The 10,089-nt window shown below is 38.5% G+C and overlaps 1 long non-coding RNA gene across 1 annotated transcript in view; it reads right to left on the bottom strand.

Annotated features, from left to right (window-relative positions):
• Positions 1-618: 618 nt before the first annotated feature.
• LOC107713060 (uncharacterized) overlaps positions 619-10,089 on the bottom strand; it is a 104,753-nt gene continuing 95,282 nt past the window's right edge. The window contains exons 3-4 of the long non-coding RNA XR_001636858.1: positions 2,113-2,253; positions 619-1,976 (exon numbers count right to left, since the gene is read on the bottom strand). This is a non-coding gene — a long non-coding RNA (uncharacterized LOC107713060). The remainder of the gene's footprint in view (positions 1,977-2,112; positions 2,254-10,089) is intronic.

Here is a 10,089-nt window from a genome sequence, read left to right as displayed (position 1 = left end):
ACTTTTTGGACCCCACTGTATATAAAATGTATAGGTAACACTTCTATTATTTCATATTAATTAAATTAATTACTCATTAATATATTATATAAAGCTGAAAAGATACATAGGTTATTTATACTGATATAAAATATGTACAGTGCTTAAACATTTGTATCTATCTGAATGCACAATCAAATTATCATCTGTTATGCATTACATAATGTAATAATAATTCCCTGATAACTTTGAATGAAAATTTGAAGAAACTGCTACTAATATACAAATCAAATTCATACAAAAAAGAACAAATACCCATGCACTGATTGATAAACCAGCATTGTATTTTATTTATATCATAACTAGTGCTTTGCACACACAACGCTTTCAGAAAAGCAGAGGGGCTTGTGGTACTCCGGAGAAAGAATACAGGAAAAAAGAAAAAAGAAAAAATAAACACAATGAAAGAAAGATTATATATATATATTTATATTTAAATACCAACCTCACAGCATTTACTCAGCAAGAACACAATATTTGGCAACCAATGACAACTCTAAAACTTCAAAGGTAAAAAACACATTTAAGCATCTTCATCGAATACTATAATATGGATTTCTGCATTAACACTGACTTGTGGTACTCCGGAGAAAGAATACAGGAAAAAAGAAAAAAGAAAAAATAAACACAATGAAAGAAAGATTATATATATATATTTATATTTAAATACCAACCTCACAGCATTTACTCAGCAAGAACACAATATTTGGCAACCAATGACAACTCTAAAACTTCAAAGGTAAAAAACACATTTAAGCATCTTCATCGAATACTATAATATGGATCTTCTGCATTAACACTGATGACATAGAAAAACATAAACATAAAAAGAAAGCTGCTGGACTTCAACAGTTATCCCTTTTTCATTCATCCTTCATTCGTTTAGAGGACATCAGAGTGCTTTTCTTCATCCTTCAATTGTTTAACGATGTTTGAGTGCATTCCTCCCGAAACTGGCAGCATTTCAGACATAGGCAGGCATTATTAAAAGGTTAGGAGCCAATGAGCTGCGAGAATTATGCGACGCAAGGGGTGTAAGTTCTCTTGGAGAGCTCAGCAAGAGCTGCCTATCGACACTACTCGGCTTGGGAGAGAAACATCTTATGTACACATACACACACATTCATATTCAGTCACACAGAAATAAAACCGTCTAAAAGATTACATACACATGTGCGTGCCTCGTACCTACATGCACCTAATATAGACGAACATCACCGACAAAGTCAGTCTAACAACTTTTACTTTACCTTCTCCCTACAAACAGTCAGATGGACGTGCACACGCAAACATTCAAACACACTTAGGGCAAATTCAAACACACTAAATCCCTAGACAATACGCCAGGTGAAAGGCAACGGCACGCATATGACACCCCTTAATGATGATGTCATACACCCCCACAATGTCATATTTCATTTTTACCGACTTTCCCCCTAAAAAGATGGCACACAGACAAACACACACGCATAGAGGAGAAGTGAACTGTGTATACATCTACATAATGTCTGTCCAAAATAAAAATAAAAGCTTCAGAGGATATATGGAGAACTCAACTACATACATTAATGGATATATATAGCTATATTTATGGATAGGTATCATATGCTACTACTGATATGTGTCTATGCATTGTCATTGTAACACTACAGACTCTGTTAAAGTGATAGTAAACGATACTGATGGAAATAGGAAATAAAATGTCCCGTCCAGATGTCACCCTGTATCCATCCTTAAATCTGTCCATACATCCGAGTGGATCTCAATGTGGTGTGTTTGACGATGAATGTTGGTCTTCAAGCAAGGAAGCAAGGAGAAACTAAACAGGTGTGTTGTATTGTTTTTTGGTTTTTTTTTGTCACCTGTGATCTCCATCCCGGCCTCTATCTCTTAACATCCACCTCATAACATTCTTTCTCTCCATTTCACCTCACATCCTAGGAAGAAAGAAAAAACACAAGAAAGTCACATTTTGAGCATTTATGGCTGAACATTCCTTAAGGCAACTTTCGATGATTTTAATAACAATCCCTAACATAAGACATGCGCAAAAACACAGTAACGGTAATTCACCTCCAGAGAAGCGACTCAACGCGGTTGATGATTTCAGAGAGGTCAAAGGGGAGGGGCATGTCAGGATCTTCATTACTCCAATAGGGTCGGTCGACAGGCGCTTCCTCAGGGGGCAAGGTCTGTGCCAAGCTTGACTGGCATCTATTGGGACACAAAAGAGATCAACAACTTTATTATTAATAGAAAACAGTTATTTTAGATCTTTCATAAACATTAAAAAAATAAAAAATACTGACTACTAACATTACCAAAACCCCTGAACGGTTGTGTATTTACGCTAAAAATTTATTTACAGTGTAAAATTGATGCGAAAACACCTCCAGGTTACTGCATGAGATTTCCAGGGAGTGTGTGAATAGTTAATTTCGCCCTAAACACACAAAGAAGTGTGTGTTTGTCTAGGGGCAGTCCACACATTCATTTCCTGATTTCTTTACGACATACAATAACCTGCCCTAATGACACGTTTATAAAGGAACGAAGGACTGCACAGCTTGTGTGTGTGTGTGTGTGTGTGTGTGTGTGTGTTTGTGTGTGGTATGGCATCATCCCCTTGCTCTTCCTTTGAACGAAGCCTCAGGAATGCACTTCTGCAATCCTACAATAGTATGCAGTGTAAATCACCTTCTAAACACACCTGGCCAGTGCTGATTAATATCTCAATCATTTACACCTGGGCAGGTGAAGCCTGTAGCTTTAATTCCACAGCAACTTTGATGTTACTGCATTTCATTTTGTCAGCTAATTAATATACAGTGTGGTTTTCACTAGAATGTGACAATATTGCTTCTCATAAATATGACAACTGGGTGTGTTAGTGAGAATGTACAGCATCTCTGGATGTGTGTATGTCTGTGTGTGTGTGTGTGTGTGTGTATGTTGTTACTGCATTTCATTTTGTCAGCTAATTAATATACAGTGTGGTTTTCACTAGAATGTGACAATATTGCTTCTCATGAATATGACACAACTGGGTGTGTTAGTGAGAATGTACAGCATCTCTGGATGTGTGTATGTGTGTGTGTGTGTGTGTGTGTGTATGTGAGAGAGAGAGTGTGAGTGTGTGTGTGTGTCTGTGTGTGTGTGTGTGTATGTCTGTGTGTGTGTGTGTGTATGTCTGTGTGTGTGTGTGTGTATGTGAGAGAGAGAGAGAGAGAAAGAAAGAAAGAAAGAAAGAAAGAAAAAGGCACAGCCTGCTGTTGTTATTAATCAAAAATACTATAAAAGATGAGTGTGAACTTTTAACTGCACATGAAGAGAAATCAGGTATGTGTAACACTGGCTCAGTAAAAGGGAATTGTTTATATCATCAGTGGTTATTTTAGGGTAGTGAATAGGAATAAATAGTAAGGGTAATGAGAATTTCAACATGCATCAAGATACTACAACTAAAAGGTTTGGGGTCAGTGTTTTTTTTTTATAAATTAACTTTTATTCAGCAAGGAGACATTAAATTTGATCAAATCAAAAGTGACAATAAAGACATTTTTAGTGTTCCAAAAGACCTCAATTTAAAATAAATAATGTTCTTTTACACTTTCTATTATTATTTAAAGAATCCTTTAATTTAAATGAAGGAATCCTGAAAAAAAAGTAGCCTATTTTTTAACTGTAGCCTGTTCAGTTCAGTGCCATTAATAGTACTGACACACTCCACCTTTAACAGAGGGACAACCACTATCCTCACAAGCACACAAAGTTCTCCCACAAACACTTGTCTCAAGCAAACATAGCCTACAGTAAAAACTCATCGTCCTCCACTCAAAGACTGCAGCGGTGCCCAGAGGAGGCCAGTGTTATGGATGAGTCTGTGCTGTCCAGTGGTCAGAGGACAGCCCCTCTCTGACACTATTTGTGGTTATATATTTTGTAAGGGCCACTTAATGGTGGAGTGGCTCTCCTGTTAAGTGCTGTCTCTCCAACTGCACCGGCCACATGAGAGGCTGCATTACACGCCGAGGGTGGAATTAGCATATAGTACTTCAATATATCATCCTCATACTGCATCAGGGCTTGACAATAACATCCGTTAACATGCACTAAGTACCCTAATGTAGCACATCAGTTCATAAATAATATGAGAGCTTGTTCTAAACACATGCGTGTGTGTGTTTAAACTCTCTCATCATTTACTGGATTATTGGAAGAGACAGAGAAGAGGGAACTGAAGTAAATAGACTGTGGTGAAAGAGACCGCAATCATACAAATGAATGCCAGCAATAAATATTCACATAAACATACGCACTAAGAGGGATGGTTTGCACAAAAGTGAACATTTTGGCATTGTTTATTATGTTGCTCCAAACCTGTAAACGACAGGTGGAACACAAACAAAGGTATTTAACAGAATGTCCATGGTAGCAATAAAAAAAATACTTTTACAGCATTAATTGACCTTAAGATAATATTTCACCATAAAGTAATATCATGTAAAATTTCAAGTTGTATAAATTCATATTACTGTTTGGGTCAGTATTTTTACATTACATTGATCAAAAGCGAAAGTATAGACATTTCATAATGTTACAAAAAATTATAATTTAAATAAATGCTGTTCCTTTGAACTTTCTATGCATCAAAGAATCCTGTTCAAGAATCAACTGTGATAAGAAATTTCTTGAGAACCAAATCTGCATATAAGAGTGATCTCTTTCCATACTATGAAAGTGAATGCGGACCAGGAACTATTGAACTCCAAAGATTACAACGCAGCAGCAGAAAATCATAACATTGTTATATGACAGTATTTCATTAAAAAGAGAGAACATTTTAACTCTTCTATTACTGATAAAATATCTTACTTGACAGCTATAGACACCATCCACTTCCTTTTGTGTTCCATGGAAAACACAAGTCATTTCGAAAGACAAGATGGTGAATAAATGATGACAAGATTTAAGGATAAGGATATCGTACAGCGTTGTTTGTGGTTAAAATAAACAAAACAAAAAAATACAAATTAAAAACACCCTCGGGTTGTTCAAGTTGTTTGTTTCCTTTGTTGAGCACAAAAGAAGAATTCGGAAGAATGTTAGTTACCAAACAGTTGTCGGTTGCCATTGACTTCCATAGTATGGGGGAAAAAAATACTATTGATGTCAATGGCTACCGTCAACTGTTTAGTTACCAACATTCTTTGGAATTTTTCATTTTTGGGTGAACTATTCCTTTGTACTGAATCACCTCTGAATCATGAATATGCATAACTGAATCATTTAGGTTACAGAAATTCACATACACATAACCCTGCAACCATCTGACTCCCTATCGCATTTCCACACGCAGCCAGTGGTTAAGAGTAAAGACACAAAGTGTGTGTTGGAAGTATATTTGGAAGTGTATGCCAACCATCCATACAGATTAACCTCTGCGAGATGCAGTCTACCTCTCCCATCTGACCCGCGCTCAGGAGAGATCGACGTTACAATCACTCATTTCAATTTGCTCTGAAACCCTATAACCCTACAGCCAGGCCTGCTGGAATAGCGAGCTAATGTGGAGGGAAGGAGATCTATCACCTCTGTTCTTCTGGGGGGCGGCTCACATACTCCCACCCGACACATTCGCCGCACTTGAACTTCGACTCGGTCTGCGAACAATGCAACGCACACACACCTGGCCTCCCAGCTGAAACTAACCACTTTAGCTAAAGTGAGTGTTAATTATGGACAGGCAAAGCAGTCAATAAAAGGTTAATGCAGAAGGCAGTGGATAAATTCCTTTAAGCATTGCATCACTAGGCCATCTCTGGGCGGCACGCAAGGCTCTCTCTGTGTCTGATCAATACATTTTACTGTAATGTTCTCCGCATCGATTTCCCTCGCTCTCTGAATCCTCCTCCAACTGAGATAAACTAGAGGAGAGGGGGAGTGAAAAGCAAGAACGAACTGATAAATGAAATGATTAAAACCTCTTTTCAGTTGGACTTTCCCTCTCTTTGACATATCGCGGTGGTTTATAGCACAGCGCTGGACTTCACCTCCGAGGTCGTACATTACCTGCCCCGCACTCTTAAAGGAAGTAAAATGCCCTTATTAAACAACATCAGAGCTTCTGCCTACCGCCATTACGCTGATAGATGTAGGGCTAAAATGCTGGGTACACAGACAGGAGACAATGCTAATTGCATTAGTCCACCAGGAGATCATTTACAAGCATACAGCTACAAATGGGCCTGTTTGATTAGGACATTAGGGTGATGTTAGCCTGTGCGCTATCATGTATTTGCATGCGATAAGCGTTATTTGTATGACAGCGTGTCTATACGAAGTCTGTGGTTTGTATACGCCTGCTGTGAAATTTACAGGTATTTAATGGTGTTACTCATATGGGGTGAAATTTTTCGTTCTCATTTCAGGCGCACAGGTGTTAAAGGGTGTGTGTAGTTTTACGATTTTTGGCAGTGATTGGCCCTGTTCAGAGAATGCCATCAAACGAGTCATGCAAAAACAAGTGAGTCGATCATAAATCACGATTTGGCTCTAAGGCCCATGCAAGCAATCACATCTCCAATATAAGAGTACGAACAAGCACACTGATAACATCTTCAACAGATTCTTCAGACAGTCTCATTTAAAACTATAAAAAGGGTTTGCCTGGTTATAAAACTTTGTTTTTTTTGTATTGTCTCTGAACTGAACTGGAGACGAATTTAATTAAGATTAAATAAAATGAACTGGTAAAGTTCAAACTGGGTAGTAAGCACTAAACTAAGTTAAATGTATTGCGATATTACAGACTGAATAGATCTGAACGGACATTATTTGTCAATGAGTTTTAGGAACAATAACAACTCAGTTTCATCAAATTTCCTTGTAAGAAAGCAAGTTCTCTGTTAACTGAAGTAAAAAGAAAACTTACATTACAAATTTAAACTAGTCTAGAATACATTTTCATGGCTAGTAGATACGTAGTTTTAAAATCTCAGTAAACATGTCTAAGTGTGTGTGCGGGTGGATTGGTGAGTACGTGAGTGACTGAGTGGTATGTGATTCTTTTAAAGCCTAATAAAACTAGCATCTGATCTACCATTCCCCTAATTAATGGCTACAGAAAAAAACAGACCAAAGTAGTTTCCCTCTTTTTCTTTTTTTTGCCACGTGTGTAAGTGGGTTGGGAGACAATGAGCAGAGCTATATTTGGGTGGCAATGAGTCCACAAGAAGCAGCAGGTCTTTAGCATCTGCGCGCCAACAGCTCACAGCAGACCACATGAAACAAGCTCTCCCAAGCTCTGCTACAGGACACACAGACACCGCAAGAGAAAATGGGGACAGACCCTGCCAGCACACCTTTACTGAGACGAGCTCGTTTGATGTGGTGAGAGTGGGTGTCTGGGTCCTAACCCAACCAGATGATAACCCAACCAGATGACATGAAAAACACACACACACACACACAGCGGCTGCCTCTAAACGGTTCTCATAATTGGGGTAGTAAAAAAGGGGCTGCAGATTGCAGAGGAGGCCACTGCTGTCTCTGAACTCTCAAAACCAGGTGGATGTCTATTAGCCTGTTAACACCGTAACAAATTATTCCACACGCCCCTCCGATCGCCCCCCTCAGGCCTCGTGAAAGAACGCAGCCAGATGTCAACACCAGCACCGGTTTACAGCACACATGACACGCCTGTACGCACGGAGACAGGTTGTAATAAGGAGTGTGTGAAGAGGGCAACAGTCAAGTCTGAAGTCGTTTGTCTGTCAGTCAGCTCCGTTAAATGACACTTGAATAAAGATGCATAGGTCTCAGTGCCCTTTTGGGCGCTGTCCCACCTGGACTGTGGTCCCTCTGGGTGTCACCAAGGTAAAAACAAATAGTGTTGCTGTAACTTGTGCCCTGACATGTCCAACCACTCCATTTTGTCACCTACTGAGGTGACAGCCTGCCATATACAACACTGTGATTATTCTGGGCCAAAACTAATTAGTGCGTTTAAAAGACACTAGGGGTTTTTCACTCTGATGGTGTTTATTTACATGTCTGAATGAAATATGGAGAGATTGGAAGAAGGAAAAGGCTATATATGCGTATGTGTGTGTGTGTGTGTGTGTGTGTGAGAGAGAGAGAGAGAAGTGCCTGAGGGAGAGGAGGTTATGAGGTTCTGAATGTTTGCAGTTTTTCACAGGGGAGTGTTTGAGGGCCAATAAATCTCAGAGTGATCAGGAAGTGGATAACAGAGAGGTTGGGAACACTAACACTGCGTTTAAAGGGGTCATATGATGCTGCTAAAAAGAACATTATTTTGTGTATTTGGTGTAATGAAATGTGTTTATGCGGTTTAAAGTTAAAAAAACACATTATTTTCCACATACTGTACATTATTGTTTCTCCTCTATGCCCCGCCTTTTTGAAACGCGTCGATTTTTACAAAGCTAATCGGTCTGAAAAGCGAGGTGTGCTCTGATTGGCCAACTATCCAGTGCGTTGTGATTGGCCGAATACATCAAGCATGTGACGGAAATGTTACGCCCCTCACCATACTGTCGATGCCGTGTCCCGGCCGGAGCGGCGAGACAAAAACATTAAAACCCATTACAAACGAAGCATTTGTTGCATCCAGTGGGGACATAATTACTGATTATAATGACTTATACTGTCTTTTTACGCGTTGCGTTGCGTTGCATCGCGCCGCGTAAACATAAAACCATGTCTGCATTTGTGATCAGAGAAATGACAAACAACAAGTGCTAACGTTAATCCACACTGCCCAAAACTCGCGTTTGAATCATCAGTGGCAAATCCTTTAAATGAAAACGTACTTACAGACTGTGAGTCAGAACTGCCGGCATGTTAGTCTAACGTTACTCTCCCAGGATCAGTAAACAGTAAAATGTGCGGCACACAAATGAATATTTGGGTTTAACTGTTCTGGAACAGTGTTGTAAATACAACTTAACCACTGATTTGTAGTCGTGTCCTCTTTTGGAAGACCAAACAAAGTAGTTTCGCTTTCACAACGAAAAACACAGCGGCCTAGCGTGAGCGAATGAAATACACAGCGTCTCCCTGACATGGCTGCATTAACACTACTGCTGTTCCTGAAACCACGCTTTCTTTCTTTGCGTGCACATTTGGGCGGCGTTATGCTAATCTTCCCACATAGTGAGGTAGATATGTGGGGGCGTGTTCGAACGAGCCGTTTTAGGTAGGTGTGGCTAGCTCTTAACTTTTATAAAGAATATCTCTTTGGATTTGAGACTTTAGTGTTTGCAACTTTACAGATCTTCTTTATGCACCAAGAGCTTGTAACACTCTAAAGAGAAAGGTAAAAATGAAATCGCATCATATGACCCCTTTAACATGTTAAATGTCTGCCACATGAAAACTGACAAACTCACCAGTAAAACGATCAGTCTCATGGATACGTAAAGGAACATACACCTGTATGCATACGTGTCCTGTGCACTCAACACGACATACACAAGCTTAAGCCCTGTGGGCATCTCAGAGTGGAAAGAAATGTGACAAATGTGCCAGTTCTGACAGACATACTGCAACTTCAGTGACCCATACATGACCGCAGTCACATGACCAGCGTCCACTGGACATCTATAAAACCCACATTATCAAAAAAGTCTGTAAATTGCAGATATGGCAGAGAAAGAAAGGGATTGATTCATAAAGCAAAGCATTTAAAATGGTAAACACATCATAATATACAAAATAAGTATAAACTCAAAACCATACATTTTACAATACTAATTAATCTTCAGGTAACATTTCAATATATACAATATTTTTGAAATTTCAAGTTGTATAAATTAACCTTAATATAAACTACCATTCAATACTTTGTGGTCAGTAGATTTATTTTATTTGATTAATATAATAATAAAAAAAAAGAAATTAACTTTTATTCAGAAAGAACAAATTAAATTGATCAAAAGTGACAACAAAGATAATGTTATATATGTTATAAATGTTATAATTATAATTATTATATAAATGTTAATAATAATAATAATAATAATAATA

This window comes from Sinocyclocheilus rhinocerous, unplaced genomic scaffold, assembly GCF_001515625.1.
Source record: "Sinocyclocheilus rhinocerous isolate Xijiao unplaced genomic scaffold, SAMN03320098_v1.1 scaffold1800, whole genome shotgun sequence".
Taxonomy (NCBI): Eukaryota; Metazoa; Chordata; class Actinopteri; order Cypriniformes; family Cyprinidae; genus Sinocyclocheilus; species Sinocyclocheilus rhinocerous.
The sequence above is the reverse complement of the archived record's forward strand: the minus strand, read 5'-3'. Positions and strand labels throughout refer to the sequence as shown.